This window comes from Hyaena hyaena, unplaced genomic scaffold, assembly GCF_003009895.1.
Source record: "Hyaena hyaena isolate Hyena2069 unplaced genomic scaffold, ASM300989v1 scaffold_444, whole genome shotgun sequence".
NCBI lineage: Eukaryota > Metazoa > Chordata > Mammalia > Carnivora > Hyaenidae > Hyaena > Hyaena hyaena.
This window is the reverse complement of record NW_024081078.1, coordinates 257,077-279,886: the sequence shown is the minus strand read 5'-3', so window position 1 is coordinate 279,886 and position 22,810 is coordinate 257,077. Positions and strand designations below refer to the sequence as shown.

General features: G+C 36.3%; 1 long non-coding RNA gene across 1 annotated transcript in view; it reads right to left on the bottom strand.

Annotated features, from left to right (window-relative positions):
* Positions 1–689: 689 nt before the first annotated feature.
* LOC120246022 overlaps positions 690–22,810 on the bottom strand; it is a 79,757-nt gene continuing 57,636 nt past the window's right edge. The window contains exons 2-4 of the long non-coding RNA XR_005531952.1: positions 18,013–18,090; positions 9,005–9,107; positions 690–775 (exon numbers count right to left, since the gene is read on the bottom strand). This is a non-coding gene — a long non-coding RNA (uncharacterized LOC120246022). The remainder of the gene's footprint in view (positions 776–9,004; positions 9,108–18,012; positions 18,091–22,810) is intronic.

Here is a 22,810-nt window from a genome sequence, read left to right as displayed (position 1 = left end):
AATGTCTTTGCCTTTCTGCCTGCCACCATTGTTGAATTGTGCAATGTTCCTATCAAAAAAAAAAAAAATCAATCCTTATACTTATGCACTAGATATTTCCTCTCACTAGTACATCCAGCCAACCCTACAGATAGCTGGAGCCTTGGCCAACACCTGAATGTAATCACCTGATATATCCTGATCCAAAACCACCCAACTAAGCAGATTCCAAATCTCTGACCCATAGAAACTATGAATTAAAAATCGCTTATTATTTTAAGCCACTAGAAGGGCGCCTGGGTTGCTCAGTCAGTTAAGTGTCTGACTTCCGCTCAGGTCATGATCTGACAGTTCATGGGTTCAAGCCCCATGTCAGGCTCTGTGCTGACAGCTAGCTCAGAGCCTGGAGCCTGTTCTGGACTCTGTGTCTCCCTCTCTCTCTGACCCTCCCCTGCTCATGCTGTCTCTCCCTCTCTCAGAAATAAATAAAAACATCTTAAAAATTATAAAAATAAATAAATAAATAAACCACTAGATTGTGGGGTGATTTGTTAGTGATAAATGTAATACAATAAATGAATGAATGAAATGACAAATCACAAGCTCAACATCCACTAGATAATTAGGAAGGATTTACATATCAATCAATTGAGGATCTAATTTTCACATACCAGGAGGGGAGGTACAACAGGTAGTTCTTCCAGATAATTTGGGCTTATAAGGAAAGTCAATAAGGAGTAGAGTCTTTATATAGAACTGTAGAGTATGAGTAAAACATCTTCCAATCTTCTGAACCCTAGTGGGAAAGAAAAAGAAAATCTCTAGCCAAAAAGAATATCTGACAATTACGATGCTCGCTTTCCAGGCAGAGTGAACATAGATTGTCAGTGCAGTATTGTGGACAGGGAGGTCCTAACATCAGTGGGATCTCAGGAAAGCTGAGTCATTTCGTCTCTCCTGAAGATGTACAGCATTTCCATCAGCAAGTCCTAAAGGGTACAATGGCAGCAACTTGGGCAGATGTGTGTTACTGCTGCCACTTTGTTATGGAGCCAGTCAACTTGTACAAATTCTTATGTGAGTGGCCATGCAAACCAGAAGCAGTTAGCATTATACTGTGAGCTGACCAAGTGTTTAGGGGTCAGGTTGCCCACTCATCATTGACAGCCAGATATTTAGGGCCTGGAGCTCCCAGGTTAACAATAACCCACCATGCCCTTTAAATCACAATTAAAATGCTAATGATACTTTCACATTTGTGGATAATATTGGGGTCTAAATTCAAACTTCTGTTTGATGAAGAATTCCTCAGCTAGTTTTCTATCTAAACCATAGACTTTAACTTTAGAGAATAGTTTAATGACCAGAGTGGAAAGAAGTCTCATTACAAAGTAGTTTTTTGCTTGGAGGGCTCTAGGCCTTCAGAAATTCCTACCAAGACACTTGAGAGTATCTATCTATTGATAAATCAATTAAAATATACGTAGATACACACATACATATTTAGTTAAATTAATGTAAGTACAAATTTTTTTTAATTTCTCAATAAAAGATATTTTGCAAAACATAAATAGTAAAGCACCAAATAATTAGAAGTTTTCTTTTTCCATTTTTTTAAAAATTTTTCCTCTACCAGCAGTTTTAAACCTAAAGACACGTGTTTTCCTAGGCTTTACAATGGATCCAACAATGAAAGTGGTCAAATCTCACACCTAGAGTTTAGATGTTTTAATAGAGAAGTATAAAAATTTTTAAACACTTTTATTTTGTTTACAGAAAAGATGCATTTCAATATTCAGTATTCTCAGTGAAAGATTTTTACTACTATAAAGCAGTTGTTTTCATATAATTTGAATGTACCTAAGATTAATCATATTTGTGGCCATGATTAATACAGAAGCTATGAAGCCATTTCTACTAATTCATAAAGACACGCTCTTTGAACTTCATCTTCCCTATAGCTACTCTCCCTCCCATGATGATCTCATCCAGTTACTTGGCTTTAAACATCATCTATACACTGATGATTCCCAAATTTATATCTAGAGCCAGACAGCTCCTCTGAACCCAGACTCATATATCCAGCTGCCTATTTGACATCTCCATTTAGAGATCTTACATGCATTCTACACTTATCTTGTCCTAAACCAAACTTCTGATCTTTTCTCCCAAACCTTCTCCTCCCACTGTCTTCTCCTTTTCAGTAAATAGGAACCCTATCCTCCCAATTACTCAAGTCAAAAAATGGGAGTTATCTTTAACTCCTCTTTTTCTTTCACACCTGACTCTGAATCCATCAGCATATTCTGTCAATTTTACATTCCATATCACTCAGAATATGACTTCACACTATATCCACTGCCACTGTGTTTATCCAAGTCACCACCATCTCTCATCTGGGTTGCTCAGTAGCCTCCTTACTTGCCTTCTGCCTCTGCCCTTGCTTTCTATAACCTATTAGATACATAGCCATTCAGAGTGATTAACACACAAGTGATCAACAAAAGCATGTCCTCACTTTTTTCAAAACCCTAAAATTGCACCTCATTTCAGCAAACTAAAGGCCAATTCTACAAGGTCCCACATAATCTTCACATCATACCCTCCACCTCCTCTACCCTGTTACCTCTCTAACTCATATTCTACTATTCGCTCCATTGTTCACTCTGCTTGGGTTGCTCTGGTCTCTTTATTGTTCCTCAAACAATCAGGGCCTTAGTAGTAGCCTATCCATTGTCTGGGACGCTTTTGACCCAGTTGCCACATGGCTCAGTCACTTACTTCCCTCAAGTCCTTGCTGTACTGTAACCCCCTCAGAGACTCCTCTATTGAAAGTACAATCCCTACCCTCTTCAGCAATACTATTCTTCTTTGCTCTTGTTTGCCTCCATAGCCTTTTTCATCTAATGGCATAAATATTTTGTTTGCTTTTTGTTTATTTTCCTACACTAGAATATAAACTTCTGTCCATTCTGTTTACTACTATATAGCCAGCTCTTAGAATATAGTTGGCAAATAGAAGGCACTCAATAAATATTCACTGAATGTATGAATATTTAAAAATTGGAAAATTGTTAGCACAAATATTTTATTATCAATATTTCAATAATTAGTTACTATCCTAGCTAGTACAATAAAAGCTTAATACAATAGTATTCATTCCTCCTTGCAACAAATTTTTTTTATCATATAGTGAAATGTCAAAGTATTTTCCACCTTGGTATTATAAATTTCTGAAGCAAATCTCAGCTCTAATGTCATGACTCTTTTTCTGGAAACACTGGTTTCTGAATACATCAATATCCTCCTGTATCTAAAAACCCCATTAAAACTGACGATCATATCACTATTTAAAATTAGATGAACAAAGTATGTGTGGGTTTAATCTCCCTCACCCCTTCACCAAATGCAACCAGAGAAATGGTTTGCAAGAACTGAAAGGTTATAGAATAGGGATCTGCAGCAATCTCTATTAAAATAACACTAGCATTCTTCACAGAACTAGAACAAACAATCCTAAAATTTGTATGGAACCAGAAAAGACCCCAAATAGCCAAAGCAATCTTGAAAAAGAAAATCAAAGCCAGAGGCATCACAATCCCAGACTTCAAGCTGTTTTACAAAGCTGTAATCATCAAGACAGTATGCTACTGGCACAGGAACAGACACTCAGATCAATGGAACAGAATAGAGAACCCAGAAATGGACCCACAAATATATGGCCAACTTATCTTTGACAAAGCAGGAAAGAATATTCAATAGAATAAAGACAGTCTCTTCAGCAAGTGGTGCTGGCAAAACCGGACAGTGGCATGCAGAAAAATGAACCTGGACCACTTTCTTACATCATACACAAAAGTAAACTCAAAATGGATTGAAGACCTAAATGTAAGGTAGTAAGCCATCAAAATCCTCAAGGACAAAGCATACAAAAACCTCTTTGACCTCGGATGCAGCAACTTCTTACTTAACATGTCTTCAGAGAAAAGGGAAACAAAAGCAAAAATGAACTATTGGGACCTCATCAAAGTTAAAAGCTTCTGCACAGTGAAGGAAACAATCAGCAAAACTAAAAGGCAACTGACAGAATGGGAGAAGATATTTGCAAATGACAGATAAAGAGTCAGTATCCAAAATCTATGAAGAACTTCTCAAACTCAACACCCAAAAAACAAATAATCCAGTGCAGAAATGGGCAAAAAACATGAATAGACACTTCTCCAAAGAAGGCATCCAGATGACAGACAGACACATGAAAAAATGCTCAGCATCACTCGTTATCATGAAAATACAAGGCAAAATCACAATCAGATACCACCTCACACCTGTCAGAATGGCTAACATTAACAACTCAGGAAACAACAGATGTTGGCAAGGATATGGAGAAAGAGGATCTCTTTTGACACTGCTGGTAGGAATACAAACTTGTGCAGCCACTCTGGAAACATTATGGATATTCCTCAAAAAATTAAAAATAGAACTACCGTATGACCCAGCAATTGCACTACTATGTATTTATCCAAGGGATATAGATGTGCTGTTTCAAAGGGGCACATGCACCCTAATGTTTACAGGAGCACTATTCACAATAGCCAAAGTATAGAAAGAGCCCAAATATCCATCAACGGATGAATGGATAAAGAAGATGTGATGTATACAAAGGAATATCACTTGGCGATCAAAAAGAATCATATCTTGCCATTTGCAACTATGTGGATGGAACTAGAGGGTATTATTCTAAGCAAAATTAGAGAAAGACAAATATCATATGACTTAACTCATATGAGGTATTTAAGATACAAAACAGATGAACATGAAGAGAAGCAAAAATAATATAAGAACAGGGAGGGGACAAAACATAAGAGACTATTAAGTATAAAGAACAAACATAGGGTTGCTGGAGGGATTGTGGGAGGGGAATGGGCTAAATGGGTAAGGAGCATTAAGGGATCTATTCCTGAATTCATTGTTGCACTATATGCTAACTGGGATGTAAATCAAAAAATAAATAAATTTCAAAAAAAAAAAAGAATAGGGATCTGTAAACTATGGCCTGGGGACAAAAGCCAGCCAGGACTGAGAAATAAAATACAGAATTCCCAGTAAAATTTGAATTTCAGATAAGCAACAAATATTTTTTAGTATAACTATATCCCAAATATATAATAAATACCAAATCTGGGAACCTTAAATCTGGCCCACCACCTGTTTTTGTACAGCCTGCAAGCAAAGAATGGTTTTTCCATCTTTAAATGTCTTGGGGGAAAGTGAAAGAAGAATTATTTTTCATGGCAAGTAAAAATGATATGAAATTCAAATATCAGTGTCTATAAACAGTGTCGTTGGAACATAGCCACTTGTTTGTGGCCATTTTCACATTACAGTAGCACAACGAATAGTTGCAACAGAAATCATACAGCTGCAAAGCCTAAATATCTACCCCATCTGGCCATTTACAGAAAGTTTACCAACCCCTATTGTAGAATATTACTTTTATTTTTCCCCTTACTAAAGACAAAGCAAAGTAACTTCTTTCCCTTTTAGAACTCTCTTCCCACAGGAGTACTCCTGGTGCTTTATCATTATTCTGGAAAGAGAAGTAGGAAGCAAGCTGAGAAGATGCAGTTTGATGAAAGGCGTGGGCTGTGGATCCCCACAGAGTGGAGTGTGAGCGCTTTCTCCACCCATCATAGCCTGAGTGAGTTACTTACTGGGGGCCATATGAATACCACCACACAGGGTGGTTTATAAGGGTTAGGAGATAAAGATTAAAAGCTTGATTTTAAAGGGCAAAAAACGGTCAAGTTTCTAGACTGCAACAGAGGGTATGATCGTCAGAAGGACACAAAATAGAAGGAAAAGAAAAGTGAAAAGATAAAAATTAGGACTAGGAGGACAGACATCTCATTTTTTTTTTTAATGTTTATTTATTTTGAGAGAGGGACGAGCAGAGTGTAAGTCAGGGAGGGGCAGAGAGAGAGACACACACACACAGAACCTGAAGCAGGCAGGTTCCAGGGTCTGAGCTGTCAGCACAGACCCGGACGCAGGGTTCGAACCCACAAACAGTGAGATCATGACCTGAGCCAAAGTCGGACGCTTAACCGACTGAGCCACCCAGAAGCCCCTAAGAGGACAGACTTCTTAATCTCACACAAAGAGGTGAGCTTAAGTGGAAAAATATAGACTTTACATGGGTTCACACAAAAATACCATGACCAAACCAGAGAAGTATGGATGGATTTATTTGGACTATGTAAGGCAGCAAGCAGTTAAATGGTTTACAAGGTAAGTAAATCTTGGATTGCATCTACTCAGTGCCCATGTGATTGTCTTAGTAGAAATGATACAAACCTCACTTCCAGAAGTAGCATTATATTTGAAATGAAAGACCTGAGTACATGCTGCTACTCTGAGGGGAAAAGAGAAAAGACAGAGCCACATTTATATGGCTGTGGAATCCCTGAGGTTCTCAAAGGGGCCAGTGAAGAAAGTAGCATCCACAATCTCTTCAGCCATCCGTCCCAGAAAATATTTTCTACTCTGGCCCCTGAATTAGAGTTATCAGGTCCCTGTTTTTAAGATCTAGAAAAATAGGAAGTGTATTAAAAAAAACATTTATAAGATTCATCAAATGACTATATCTGTGACCTATGACCTTAGGCAGTGGTTCTCAACATGTGAGCCTCACATGTAAGACATATTCCCAAACACAACTTCTGACACTAGATATAATGCACTTCACTCCTCCTAAAAGGCATATCAGCATGGGATAGAGTGAGAGTGATGTTATCATAGAGATAACCTTGAGGCTGTTCTAAATATATTTTCAAATGTAAATTATTGTCAAGCTACAGTACTCCAACTGTATTTGGTAACAAATACAGCCTCACGTCTTTTTTTTTTTTTTTTTTTTACAAATAGTTTATTGTCAAATTAGTTTCCACATAACACCCAGTGCTCATCCCCACAAGTGCCCTCCTCCATGCCCATCCCCCCTTCCCCCCACATCCATCAGTCCTGTTTTTGTCAGCATTCAAGAGTCTCTCATGGTTTGCCTCTCTCCCTTTCCCCCACCATTTCCCCCCTTCTTCTCCCCCTTGTTCCTCAGTTAAGTTCCTCCTAATCCTCCTATACGTGCAAACATATGATATTTGTCCTTCTCTGCCTGACTTATTTCGCTCAGCATAACACCCTCAAGGTCCATCCATGTTGCTACACATGGCCAGATTTCATTGTTTCTCATTGCCATGTAGTATTCCATGGTATAGATAAACCACATCTTCTTGATCCATTCATCTGTTGATGGACACTTAGGCTCTTTCCATGTTTTAGCTATTGTGGAGAGTGCTGCTATGAACATTGGGGTACATGTGCTCCTATGCCTCAGCATTTCTGTATCCCTTGGGTAAATTCCTAGCAGTGCTATTGCTGGGTCCTAGGGGAGTTCTATTGTTAGTTTCCTGAGGAACCTCCACACTGTTTTCCAGAGGGGCTGTACCAGTTTACATTCCCACCAACAGTGTAGGAGGGTGCCCGTTTCTCCACATCCTCGCCAGCATTTAGAGTTCTCTGATTTGTTCATTTTAGCCACTCTGACTGGTGTGAGGTGGTATCTCAGTGTGGTTTTGACTTGTATTTCCCTGATGAGGAGGGATGCTGAGCATCGTTTCATGTGTCTGTTCAGCCTCACTTCTGACATGACACAACACTGTGATTGAATAGTACTGTTTCATGTTACTTCCCAAGAACAACATTTTCCTGAAATATAGACATCTATACTAATATTGATCATAGCAACAATACTATTAATCAATTGCTTTTAATCAAACAACAAGGTTACTTCAAGAATTGTGTTTTTGAAATTGCTTTTTGTTCACAACGTATGTTGATGTACTTCACAACCTTAAACTCAGAGCTGGCCAAGACACTAATTAGTTCATTCATTAGTTCATTTATTGTCAACATATGAAGCTCACATGATGAGAACTGATGACCAAGTATAATAGATTATAAATAAAAATCCCTGGCATATTTCAATCAACAAATATGGAATGAGATCCTGATCTTTGCCAGGTATGGTTCCGGGAGCGAAGGTGAATAGAGTCCTGGCCCTCTGGTATACAAAATCTAGTGGCGGCAACAGACAAAACAATTTCAATGTAGCATGATTGAATAAAATGGTAAACATGGACACAGTGTGTTATGAATTCAAGGAAAATAACTGAAACAACAAGGGAATGATTAGAGAAAGATTTGTTAGAGATAGTACATTGAGCAGCTGTCCACTGTCAGTAACTATCTTGGGGTGCTTCCAGCCACAGAGAACTGTTAAAAAGTCAGCATGGCACCTCAGATAAGTGAGCTAACAGTCTGATGTGAAGGGCAGATCCGTTAACTAATCTCAAAGGCAAATGGAAAGGCAATGTTGATGCCCTTGATCCTTCTCCCTTCTAACCAGGCCTCACACCTTCACCAACATGTACTCTTTTGTGCTTCTGTCACAGATTCTTGAAGAAACAACTTCTTAGCACAAAGTTCTCTCCTTTTTGGGAATGGCCACAAACATAGGTATAAGATATGGGATACCACATCTTTATATGACCCAAATTCCATAGAAATAGCTGATTGTTCCAGAAGTAGACATCTGACTGAAACTGGACCATTTGGTGATCTTCCATTGTAATTGAAATCCTAAACTGAGATGCACAGGGACTTAGAGGTGAATCGCATTAATGGCAACACCCTATAAAGAATGACAACAAATTCCTGATCCACAGGAGAGGCACCTACTCTTTCCACATGTTAGTTGTCTTCCTTTCAATTCTATAAGAACTCTCCTAATTTCCTTCCAACTCCTCAGGCTGGCCAGTGTCAAATCATATGCGTATAGCCCAAGAAACGTTCATATATGTCTCTTGTCCACACAGACTCCCAACTCCTGTACCCAGTGTAACTGTATTTCCCTCTGATCAAACAACTTGCTGAGAGATTAATTACTCATAAAGCTTAGTATTTTACTTACCCTCCAGAGAGGTTATAGTTTGGGGGGACTTCTGGAGATATAATGTTGGAATCCAAAGAATTTACTCCAGGGGGATTTCAGGACCTACTGAACCATGATAATCCTGTGAAGGAGATATTTGGGCATACAGAGAATTATCATTAATGCTCCTCAAATACCACCAAATATGGTTCAAAATCTTAGCTCAGTCATTCACATAACCAAGTTTACACAGCTAGTAAATGACAAAGCCAAAATTTGAAATCAAATCTGGCTATTTTCAAACCCCACATATTTTTCATACTACAGATATATCTACTAATGTCTATTTTCATTCTTCCTTTAAATCAGTGGTTCTCAACAGGGGGCAATTTTAGATACACACACACACACACACACACACACACATACACAGAAGACCTTGAGCAATATGTGAAGATAATTTTGGTTGTTAAAACTGTGATGTGCAACTGGCATCCAGTGGGTAGAGGCTAGAGATGCTGCAAAATATCCTAAAATGCACAGAACACACCCACAGCACTAACTATATGGCCTAAAATGCAAAGAGTGATGAGGTTGAAAAACTCTGCTATAAATCAAACAAATAAGCAAGTTTTCTGAAGAATGTATGGTTCAAATGTATAAAAACAAAGAATTAAATGAAAATGCCATTTTATGCAAGATAAACATTGGACTAGTATGTACACACTAATTATGGATTTATTGATGTAAAAAATATTTTTATTTTTTAATGGGATAGGCATGCTTCAAAACAGTTATATAGAGAGGTGCCTGGGTGGCTCAGTCAGTTGGGTGTCCGACTTCGGCTCAGGTCATGATCTCACCATCTGTGGGTTCAAGCCCCACGTCGGGCTCTGTGCTGACAGCCAGCTCAGAGCCTGGAGCCTGTTTCGGATTCTGTGTCTCCCTCTCTCTCTGACCCTCCCCTGCTCACATTGTCTCTCTCTCTCTCTCTCTCTCTCTCTCTCTCAGAAATAAATAAAACATTTTAAAAATTTCAAAAAACAGTTATATATAGCATGGTCTTATTTTGTAAAAATAAATAAAGATCTATATATGCAGGAACATGGGTTCATTTACATGTAGGAAGAAAACTGGAAAGCTATATACCACTAAGTTCATAGTATCTAGTGCTAAAGGGGAAGGAGATTATATTATTTTTGTTTTTCTTTTTTCCTTGAGATGCATTTCTACATTAAAAGTTATCATTTTTCTTTTTTTAATGTTTTTTTAAAAATTTATTTCTGAGAGAGAGAGAGAACCAGCACGAGCAGGGGAGGGTCAGAGAGAGGGAGATACAGAATCTGAAACAGGTTCCAGGCTCTGAGCTAGCTGTCAGCACAGAGCCCAACGCAGGGCTTGAACCACGAACTGTGAGATCATGACCTGAGCCGAAGTCAGATGCTTAGCCGACTGAGACACCCAGGTGCCCCTAAAAGTTATCAGTTTTCATTTTAAGATATGCTCTACTTGTCAGCCTCATGCCTGACATCAGCTGGTTTGGACTGATTCACACTATCATGAAGCTTGCTTCATCCACCTACATACTCAAAATAAGAAGCACTGTTTCATTAAAAGAGGTTCAGAAATGGCATGTCTGGTGGTGCATGTGTGAAAGCATTCATTACAGTCACTCATTACAGAAACTCAATATTTCCCAAACCTCCTTGCCTCTGACTTAGGTGCCTTAGTCCTAATTCCCACTGGTAACATCCCCACACCCCTCTTCTTTCTGCTACTGAGTCAGTTCTCGTTAAGATCACCTTACTTCTGAGTAAACCTTAGATAAATGAAGCATCATTCACAACTCGAACAACCCCACCTCTGGCACTTGAGTAGATGGAAGAAGAATTTTAGAACTTAAGTTTTTAACCTAAAACTCAGAACAAAATTATTAAGGAAACACATTTTTCCCAAATAGTTCTAAACACTCTTAAAATTGACTCTCATGTCCTTTCTAGATTCATTTCTTTCATCAGACACAGTAGCCGTAGCTGTAGCATAGCCATAGTATATGTCTTCTTTCTATTCCTATCAAGGTCAAAAGAAAGACAGACTTGATCTTCTTTTGGGGTGTTAACTGAATAGGATAGGTTAGTTCAGACATACCGTCTTCCAAGTGCTAGAAGACATTGTCCTTTGATATACTTACATACATTTTTGTTTAATATGGGCAACTGATTAAGGAAAACCCTCTTTGGGGGACAAAGGAGCAACTTTTCAGTAGCTGAACATTAGTTATCCCAGATTATCAGAAAAGCGTTTTCTATACTTTCTTCTATCCTCAGTGTTTGTTAGTACTGCCAAGACAGTTTTATAAAACTCAGAATAAAATAGAATGGCATATCAAATTAAATTATATTCCAGCAATTTCTCTTTTCCACAGATCAAGCATTCAAACTCACCAAACATTCTCAAGACCTTGCCCCTAAATAAGTTGTCTTCTTTCTCCAGTTACTGCACACCTCAGGAGGATATGTGTGTGGGTGCATGTTTAAAAATGTTTCCGTGAATTTGTGTTTTTGTATGGGTACAGGTTTGTGCAGGTATGTGTTTGTTTTATCCCAAATAAATGGAGTAAGACATTTACTGAATACCTCAAAACTGAGGCTGGAAAAGAATAGTAGATGCTCCTAACTATACATTAAATGAATGACCAATGAATAAACAAGGTAAATAGCATTTGAAATAAAACTTAGAAGAGAGACAACTTGCATCAACAACTATTCCTGAAAATTCACACCATCTTGTCATTTCAATAAATATATTAATCACTTGAATTGGTATCATGCTTTTCCATGAGGGCATTAACATATTTGATGTGTTTTAGCTCCTGACAGAATAAATTATATTTTTTAAAAAACTGCTTCATTGAGAAATTAGTCTGCTAATACGTCATTTTGATTATGAGTCATTAAGGGTCCTTTATAATCATGGGAAAATGTTACTATCCACTGAAGCAAAAATAGAATTATAATGAAATAGAGATGATATATTTCATTTTTAAATGATGAGAATGACTGACTATTGGGTTAAATCCAAGTTACTTTCCACATGTGATAAAATGCAAGCTATTTTAGTTTCCACATGTGGCAATTTCTATGATTAAGGATAGCTAATTTCTCTGGCAATTGTAATTAATAATCTCTGTCCTACTGTTTCAGGAAATTTTATCCAAAAAAAGCAATGGACAACTGTTCATTGTGAATTACAAAGGCTTTTTTTTTTTTCATGGAAAGATCTTTCAAAATAATTAGCAATTAATGAAAAGTATGCAAGTGCCCAGAAATTGCAACTGATCAACTTCAAATTACATGGCCTTTAGCTATCCAACCAGCAAGAGAAGTAGTTTAAAATCTAAAAACTATTGGTAACAAAAATTAGAAGAGATAAATCAATTATTCATGTATAAAGTTCAATGTAAATGTTAGAAATAGAAATTAAAATAATGAAGTAATCATAAAACAAGTAGAGAGAGAATAAATTAAGAAATTATAATAGATGTTCTTCTTGACTATGTTTAATTTTTGTCCCTAAACTCAAAGAGAATATTTATATACCTCATACTTTAAATAATCTCATACTCTACATCTATCTATTTTATGTTTATCAGAAAAAAAAGTTGATCTATACAAAATTGACCTATATCTAAACTGCCCATTCCTCATGCACTAAAATCAAATTTTTAATTTTGCAAAATCATAATTTCTCAAGTACTAGAAATTCTTCTCTAATATCAAAACTAACTTTCACCTCTGTTAGAGGGCTTTCTTAGATTTAGATTACAAACATATGTTTGTATTACACCAGAAACTTTAACCAAATAATTTTTAAAACTGAGTCACTATCTGGAAAGACAATGATAGCATTGTGATAGATCTAACTAGAAAATGATTTCTACTCTTCTCTCTGACCATTTCTGCAGAATCCTGCTGTTGATCAATTCTCACACCTGCTCTGCTAGTTAGTTCTAAAGGGTTCCCTTCCAGTCCAAATCCATTAGCAATCCCTAAATTTCAACAAAAATCAAAATTAGGGGCTGATATGTCCCAGAAAATTACTCAGCACATCAGACTTTGTTCAATGATGAATTACTTTCCATCATAGGCAATTGTTTGCCTAACGTGCTACATGTATCTCTTAAATATTCTTATATGTCTGAATTGCATCTTATTCCATTTATTTGGTCCATTTATCTCCATGGGGTTTATTTGAAACCGTTTTCCTCCCGATATGGACAAGCATGTCATCTGTAATGAAGACTCTGTAGGGAGTTGTCACAGACATTTTTGTCTACCACATACCCCATCTTAGATGTCTGTACTGTTATAGGTCTTCTTGACATTCCTCTGTTGACAGAGCATCAACCCACTAATGAAAATTAGATTATCACTCCATGGACAAGCATCACTAACTGAAACTCTAGAAACCAAGCTGTGGAATACCAATAAAAACAATAAGAATAGTTTCACATGCTGTATATGACATGCAAAATACAGCATTTGTCTTACTCTTATTAAAACGGAATATTTTCTTTTACCTGGTCAATGCCAATTAGTTATAGTTAAGCCATAATCTTTTGTGACATGTGACATGTCTCTCAATAAAAGGAAAGCATATCATAAGCCTACTTCTTAGCTGTGACATGCTGTCTAGGCTCTGGTATGCCTCAAGCTGGCAAATATGCCTTTCCCTTCACAAAGAGAAATACCATATGCCACAAAGACTGTGAACCCTATAGGTTATTTACTCGTGGTTTTCTGAAACTGAAAACTACCTGTTTTTAAGTCATATGTTATTAATAATATTTTTAATTTTTTAAAAAGGCACTCATCTGATAGCAGTTTCTTTAGTGCTGTAATAAGCCCAAGCAACTGCTCTTCTTTCAACTACTTTATGGTATTTTATTTTTAAATCTCAGGTAACATGTCCTTGAGGTTCAATTCACCTTGAGGTGAATTGTAAGAGTTATCTGTCTGTCTTCAAACTTTAGACTGAATGTCTGAAGCAATGATTCTCAAATTGTCTTCAAGTTATTCAAATTATCTAGGAAATTCAAAAACATACCAATGCCTATATTCCACCCCAGAGACTGAGCTTGAAAATTTTTAATATATCCTGAGATGATTCTAATGTACAACCAAGTTTAGAAACCACTAGTCTACTGGAGTATTGATTAACTTACCACCATGTGGATATGAGGCAATATTTACTATCATCTTATTGCTATATGACAAAGTCAGAGAATGATATTCAGACTAATTAACTTTACCAGTAATTATTACTATATATTAAAATGTCAAGCATTTTACCAACATTTTATCTAATCCTCACAACATTCCTGCAAGATAGGTATTATTCTTCTGACTTAGTAGATAGGGGAACTAAAGGTCTGAAAATTTACGCTGTTTACCAAATGTCACCAACTAATAATGGTATTTGAATCCATGTCTGTTTGACACCAAAAGACCTGTTCTTTACACTATGCCATACATTTTTAGTAGAGGTTATATCACCTCCAAGGAAATAAAAATTAAGAAAGTAAACATCAAAAAATCCTTAGATGCTACAATGGGTTTTGGCCCTCCAAAGTTCAACTTTGCTGATGAAATCTTATTCTTTAATATTTAATTTCTCTTATGGAATAAAATTTAAATTTAAATTTATTTTTCTACTTAGGAAGATAATAATGAAAAAAATTGAGAAACAGTGCAGTATACCATACTCTGCCTCCAACCATTTTGCCTATTAGTGAGTTAACATGTATACTACTCACATAGCACATATATATTATCTACATATTATCTACATATCTACATTATCTAGAATACATATAGAGAAAATTGCTCTACCTTCAATTTTATTTTATTTTTTATTTTTTAGTGTTTATTTATTTTGAGAGAGAGAGTGTGTGAGAGCAGGGGACGAACAGAGAGAGGAGAAAGAGAATCCCAAGCAGGTTCTGCACTGTCAGCACAGAGCCCAACTTGAGGGTCAACTGGTGGTTATGTCCTTTTGATGACCTCCTTCAAAATAGGAGGGCTCAATCCCACATACTGTGAGATCTTGACCTGAGCCAAAACCAAGAGTCGGACGCTTAACCAACTGAGCCAACCAGGAGCCCTTCCCTTCAACGTTATAATTCCCAAGTTGCACTTATAATTGAAAAGAACCACAGTATAAACAAAGCTATATACGATATAGGTCCCCAAGATACTAATGATAGGAGAAAAAGTAGTAAGTTCAAAAAGAATTATCTATAAGTCTTCATAAATATCTATTATATTGCTACCCCAGCATTATAGCAGTAGGTTGTTGTTTGAAACTTGGGAATTTCTTGGGTGAAATCTGAAACTTGCCCACTACATGGAGGGCAAGGAGAGATCAGAGAAAAAGGCAGACCACACCAGATTGGTAGGTGACAGGTTTAGTGTGGGGACTTTCTTACAAGGCTTGTCTTAGGTGGTCATAAGATGAATAGATCTCCATACCAACCCACCAGAATCTTAAAAGTTTATACAGAGGCCTTAACTAGGTTCAGTCACATATTCTATCCTGATGGTCTCAACAACACATTGCTTTCTCAAGACTGTGTCTTTCAGGCAACCTCTAATGTGGTGAAGGCAAGCAGAACACATACTTCAAGTATACAGGAGAAGGTGAGGAGTCTCCAATTGCCTGGGCCTAATTTGAGGGTCACCTGGTGGTTATATCCTCTTGATGACCTCCTTCAAAATAGGTAAATACTAGAGTAAGCTTTCTCTGATATGACATGGTTAAATGTCAAATTATATCAAAGTTTTAAATATCTGAAGGCAAAAATCAAATCACTCGGTTTTGTATCTCCTATAGCACTGCACATCATATAAACTAGTCAATTGACAAAAATTGAATAGAAAATGGAATTTCCATTACCGTACTGAGGTTATCAATCACATAACCAAATACATACAATAATAAAACAATTTTAAGCAAATTTTAATGTCTTTATTGATTTAGAAGATGTTTTTCTACTTTCTTTAGAATCATTAATTTTAAAACATTTTAATCTATAACAGAGGAAAGTGTAGCACAAAATAAGTATTGGACTTCAAATTTAATATCTTCCCTAAAAAACTACTAAGTTGATTTACCAAGTTGTCACCACTGCCCTAAGAATAACACATAGAGAGGCATTTGAGGATACTGACAAGTGCTCAAATATTGAACTCAGACTGGCTAAAGTCAATGATAAAGGCTACCATACAGTAGGCTGAAAGGGAATCTTTAGGAAGATATATTCTAATTTAAGCCACAGCATCAACATGTTTATGCTCCTATCAAGGAAACAGAAAGAAATTCTGACAATCAGAAGTAAGGTGTCATAATGCTTATTTGTTCAAGGCAAAGAGGACTTTGAACAATTTCCTCAAAAAAGTTATTATTTTGAAAACTAACAACCCAGCAATCAAGGAGGACTTCTTTGTGAGCAGTCCCTAGAAAAATACTCTGAGGTTTTCTAGCTAGTGAAACAAAAATTATTTGAGAATGTTCCTGGGGGCCAATGACACCAAGAGTTACTGTAAGCTATTATCTGGGAGTTGCTCTCCACACACATGGCCATTAGGCTGTACAGAAGAAAACTGACCTAGGAGAGGAACATCTATGACTCCTCCTCTTAATGGTGGCTCCCATTAGAATTGAGATCATGTGTGTTAAGGAAGAAATTTCATTGCATAGAGAACTCTGGCCTTTTCTGCTTTCTCTAACCCTTCATGCACATAGAGCTCCTACCCAGCCTGAGTATCTTTTGCTATTCTTCTCACTGAAGAGAAAATGAGCGGGGGGCGGGGTTGGGGGGAGATACAACCTGTTTTAATTTGCATTGCCGAAATCAGATCAGTTGAGACTCAGAGGCTAAACTAGAATTCAGATCCCTGGCCTAAAGGGAGTCTGCCCCATCAAAGGAGCTATATGAGGTGATATCCATAATAATAATAACAACAATAACGATGACGATAGTAGATAACATTTATTGAACAGTTGTTATATGTAAGACACCATGTTTGGTGTTTATAGTCATTTTTTCATTTAAAATTTTCAAAAATCTTATGAGAATTTTTTCTTCTTATGTATAAAGAAAGAAGGCTAGTGAGTGTAGATGTATAAAATGATAGACAACAGAATTTCCTTTGCATTTTCTTGTGTTATAAGCTAGTACTTGAACTTGCAAGGTCAATCTTCTCACAACCCTCCTTTTCTTACATTTATGGGTGTTATGGAGAACTTTTGCTTCCTTTGTTAGTGGCAGAAACCTAACTCTAATTAGGCAAAGCAGAAAGGACATTTTATGAGCTCATATAGCCAAAACACATGTAGGGATTAGACACCAGATCTCCATCTTTTGCCTCTGTTTTTCTTTGGGCATTAGTCTCTTTTTCTTATGTATGGTACAAAGTATTCTCCACTCAGCTGGGAAAATAGCCATTGATGATTCTAAGTTTACCTATTGCCAGGTTCATGATTCCAGAGAGAAAAGGCTTCTCCCTACAACTTCATTGTGAAGAAACAGGGTAGGATCTTAGTTGGCCAAGCCTGGAAATTGTGTGGCCACCCTTGAACCAATCATTGTGGTTTGAATGTCCAGACCTGAATTATGTGACCTCCTCCATGGACAAAAAGTTGTGACCTTGTGTATGGCAACTCCACCAGAATCACAAAATTTGAGGGAGAAAAGAACAGTTCTTATAAGACAGAGTAGGAGTCATGGTTATCAGAATCAGGAATGCAGGACAGACAAAAGTAGCAGATCTCTAGTACACCAATGATGCGTATACAAATAATCTAGAGATCCTGTTAAAATGTAGATTTTGATTCAGAAGGCCTGAGGCAAAGCATGAGGTCCTATATACCCAATAAGTTTCTAGGTGATGTCCAGACCATGCATTCAGTAGCAAAGCACTAACCTTATTTTTATGCATTGCCCATCTATGTTTAATGTGGTAGATGCATTAAAGCTTGGGACTTACCCACAGTAATGAATGCAATCTCACATGCTTGTCTGAATATGATGCCTTCTCAGGACCAGCTGTGTCCCCGTCACAACACTGAAATAGCAGAGGTGTTGCATGTCAAGATCGAGACATATTGGCAGAACTCTGTGATAAAAACACTTTACAATTTCATAGCACCTTTCATTCCAAAGTGTTTCAGAAGCTATATACATTCAGCACCACAGAAAGATGATAGAGGCAGCAGACTCCATGGGGTGAAGGAGGTGTCAAGGGATGGAGTGGGGGTGGAGGAATAAGTAAGCCAAGGACAGTGGAACATTTCTCTATTAAAGGCAACAGAACACTGAAAAATTCTCAATGGAAAAAGAATAAAACCCTAAAATCTTTAAAGTTCATGTCCAAATAATGATAATGTAAAGATTAATGTTCAGAATCATTTTCATACAATCATCTTCTCTTAATAAACGTCCTATTCACATGTATTCTGTGAACACAAAGAAAAAGAAAAGAAAAAAAAATGAGCTAACCAAAGAAAAAATGAGCTAAACAAACAAGAATACTTAAGATACCAGGAAATCTATAAGATCTAAATTCAGTAACTCTGGCCTATATAGACTGAGTCTTCTTGATTAAACAGTCAAGTCCTAAAATCTTAGAAGTAGCTTTTCACAACGTATTCTGTGGCATGGGAAGTAGCTTTGTTTGCAGAGCATTTAGTAAAAGAAATGATTTTCCCAAGTATTACAAAATGCAAACATCTAACTTAACTTTAATATACCTGATGACAATGTGGATAATTTGTACATGTTCTGGAGGGGGAAGAAAGTCATTTTATGACAGAGCTTGAAAACGGAAACTTTTAATGACTCCTAGAGTGCTTGCCTTTAAAAGAAATCCATTTTCTAGGGCTGCTGTTTCCCATTTGTTACCAAGGACTCCTGCGGGGCTTCCAGTGACTTGGAAAGAGTTCTATTTTCACTTCTGCTGGCTCCTGTGACCACATCCAGATGATAAATGAGGACCCACAAGCTCCCACAAGACAGTTTCAAAGAGTCTGTGCTCCAGGCAGTACGTGGCTACCTGCCAGGGAAGCACATACCAAATTAAAAGGGCGAGGAGAGAAATCCTTCACTATTTCATGTTTCCTGGGGTTTCCAGTGAACTCATTGCATTAGTCTTCTTTGTGAAATGTTTTACTAAATGTGCTTATTTATGAACATTCACAAAACTTCAAGATTACAAGGAAAAAGAGAACTGGATTCTTAGACCAGAAATACATCTTTCTACTCTTTTATTCACAATCCTCCTATCTTTTCCCCTCCCACTTTCACTTGAGACAAGGTGGTGAAACCTTCCCCAGCCAGCAGATAACAGTGGTCACTCCATCAGGAGGATGTAATCTTGAATCACAGAGTTATTGCTTTGTCAGGGAAAAAAACAAAACAAAACAAAACAAAAAAAAAAAACAGAAAGAAAAAACATGCTACTCATATCCCACAGAGAGATTTTCCATTGGGAAAAATCATTAAAATGCTCTGTTGCTTGTCCTCTCACACTATAATTCTTGGGCCACAAAGTTCTGCTCAAAAGCCTATTTTTATAAATGATGAAAAGTAACTGATGCATCTAGTTATCTCTCAGAATTTGTCAGTTCCACAACCAGGAACGGTGCTGCCAGGCTCACTCCAAAGGAAGCTGGTGGTGAAGTGTAAGCTTCAGATAAGGATTTACACTGAGACTCCAGCTCCAGAAACTGCCCACAAGACTATAGATACAAGACAGGCAAAGAGAAAGGTGCAATCATAAAATTAGACTTATTGCAATCTTGCAGAAAAATGAATATGTTCCATTTTGGCTTACTTCACATTTGACAATAGCACAGAAACAAAACTGAACATACACCTTGAGAATTATAATACATCTAACTGTCAGCTTGGAATAACAATATAAAAAGAAAAGAAAGTTATGAGTTAAGTGGCACATTTTAAGCAATGAAGTCTTTGGAATTAAATCCTTGTTTGACTCATCATTTGACTAACTGATAGTCCATTTGTTTCTCAAAGATTTACGGCTCCACATTTAATTAACGTCAAACACATAACTGAATTTATGCATCCAGGCACAGTTCTAGGAACTGGAGACTCTTAGTAATCAAGACAAGTATGATTTTGCCTCTTAAAGTTTCCTTCTAACACTATGGTCTGGTTGAGCATGGGGAATATAATTGTCCCAGTATGAACTACTGAAACTAGAATAGTACTATTGATACCTTTATGATACTTGCATCATCTGCTACCTTTAAACACATATTTATTGAGTGGAAGTGCTTATCTTTAACACAAAATTTACCATACCAATCTGTACAATCTGTAAATTCTAACAAATTTTCTTCTGCTGTCTGAGTTTACACTCATTAAAGCCACTTTAATATGGATAATAAAACATTTCAGAGCTCAGATAACAGTTCAGTGTAACTTAACTCTGAAAACACCTATTGATGATCTCTGAAGTGTAAAGCATAATGTGTGTTCCCTTCCCACAAGAGGCACAAAACCAGTTGAGACATGGTGCCTACTCAGGCTGTTTGAGTAGCATTCAGGAGATATCTACATGACGAACTAGAATGGAAATTAGAATCAGGTGGACACTGTAATATAGGTTTAAATTTATGCTCCAGGTATTTGTAGAATAAAAAGGTTAACTTTAGCTAAGACAACTGGAGAAGATCTCTACAGCAGCTGAAATTGCAAGAATGCCATGAAGAATGAATTAATCTCATCAAGCAATTGGATTAGGGCAGAAGGGTATAATGGTTAAGAACAGTTCAGCAACGGTCAGAATTCTGGCAATCTTTCATACTAGTTGTAAGACTTGGTCCAGTTTCTCATTTGTGAACAGAGATAACATAAAAGTATATCATAAAGACGCTATAAACATTAAATAAGATTATTTATGTAAAATTTTTTACAGAGTGATTTTTACATAGTGCTCAATAAATATTAGTTTCTATTATTATTATAGAGTAAGAGTGGAGGAAGAGGAGCAGGGAAGTATAGATTATGACTAAGGAATAGCTGAAGAGGCATATACAGGGTTTATTGAGGGCTCAAAATACAAGAAAGTAAATTGCCTTTATTAGAAGAGTAATAAAAAAACCACTGAAGAATTTTCAGTAAAGGAGTAAGTGACATAACCAAATCATAATTAAATTGCTTCATTCTTACCAATTTTAAGATATTTCTAAAGCCTATTTAAGATGAATAGCTGTACAATGATCAGGATTTTGAGTACTGCTAACAATAGCTACTATTCACTGAGCAGTTAAAATACACAAGCATTGTGCTCAGTACTACACATATTTTTTAATCTTTACCAAAAAATCTATAAATCATATAGATATAGATATAAATCTATAATCAGATATATATAACAAATGAGAAAAGAGATTTTTTAAAAACCCAAGTTCACATAACTAAAAGAAAAGTGAATATTATAGAATAATGAATTCTTCAACAAACTTAATAGTATGTTCTGGTTTGTTCTATCCTAAAGTATATCACACTCCATTGTATTTGACTGTTTGTCTGCTACTCCACTAGAGTGAAAGTTCCTTGAACTGGGGACTATATATCAATCACCATTGTCATCTAAGCAATTAACAACCATGTTGTGAATAAATAAATAAATATGTATGTGTATATATATATATATATATAATTTTATGGCAGAATTTTCCTTAAATACCATATTTATTAGCTTCATCTGACTCATTGCAAGCCTGACAGAGTTACTTCTAGAATATATGGACAGAGTTTGTACTTTCAACTTTTTAAACTTTATAATAGAATAGTTTCAGAAATTTTTCTGGCCTGATTAATGTATTATACCCTTTAAAATATAAACAAAACAACACTTTCAGAGTATTTGATTCATGCACGTTGTATCTGGGCTACTAACAAACTCGTGGTTTTTTTGTTAAAAGATTAATATTCTTCTAGAGAAGGAAATCTTCAAATTTCTATTCTTTGAGTAATCTTTTCCATGAAAAAGAAAAAAGTTATTTCTTAAAACAACTATATTTAGACTCTTCTAGCGTCAATTTTACCCATTTTCAGCCCAATCAAAAAAGTACAAAACAAAGACAGAAACATGACACACAATAACTCTAAAAATGGGCAATCAATAAATAAGGTTAAAAAAATACAAACATTTCAGATCATTAAATACGGCTTTTGTCTGGCTAACTGATGGTGATTCTCTGGCTCCAGACAAAATGATATAAACAGAAGTTATACAGTCATTTGTTTAATATTGATTGAAATTGATATTATCTATTACACATTACTATGGATAATCTTAAATGGCTTGCAATTTAAAAGAGGAAAACCCATAAGACAATTTGATTTTTCCAGAAGATTTACAACCCAAATTATTATTATTTTTTGTTCAGCACACTCAATGTGAGGCTTATGATATCATAAAGGCTAAAGGATAGCTATAAAAGTCAAGTTCTGGGATGTTGCCCAGAATTGCCAAGAATAATCCAAATAGAGAATGATACAGACAGAAAATATACATGTAAATGTATCTGGGTTTACCAAAGATTTTAATTTCTGCATTATGACTTTTATATATTCTATGTTTTCTACAGTTGTAATAACGAGTCTGATTCCATTTACAATGTTTTACTGCCAACAGTTAAGCTAATAAAAAGTCCCAGATGCTGCCTCCTTTAGTGTCAGTGGGAAGTTCAAAGCACATAACCTCTGGGCCATGTGAAGGAACCCATGACCTAGACCCATCCCTTAACTAC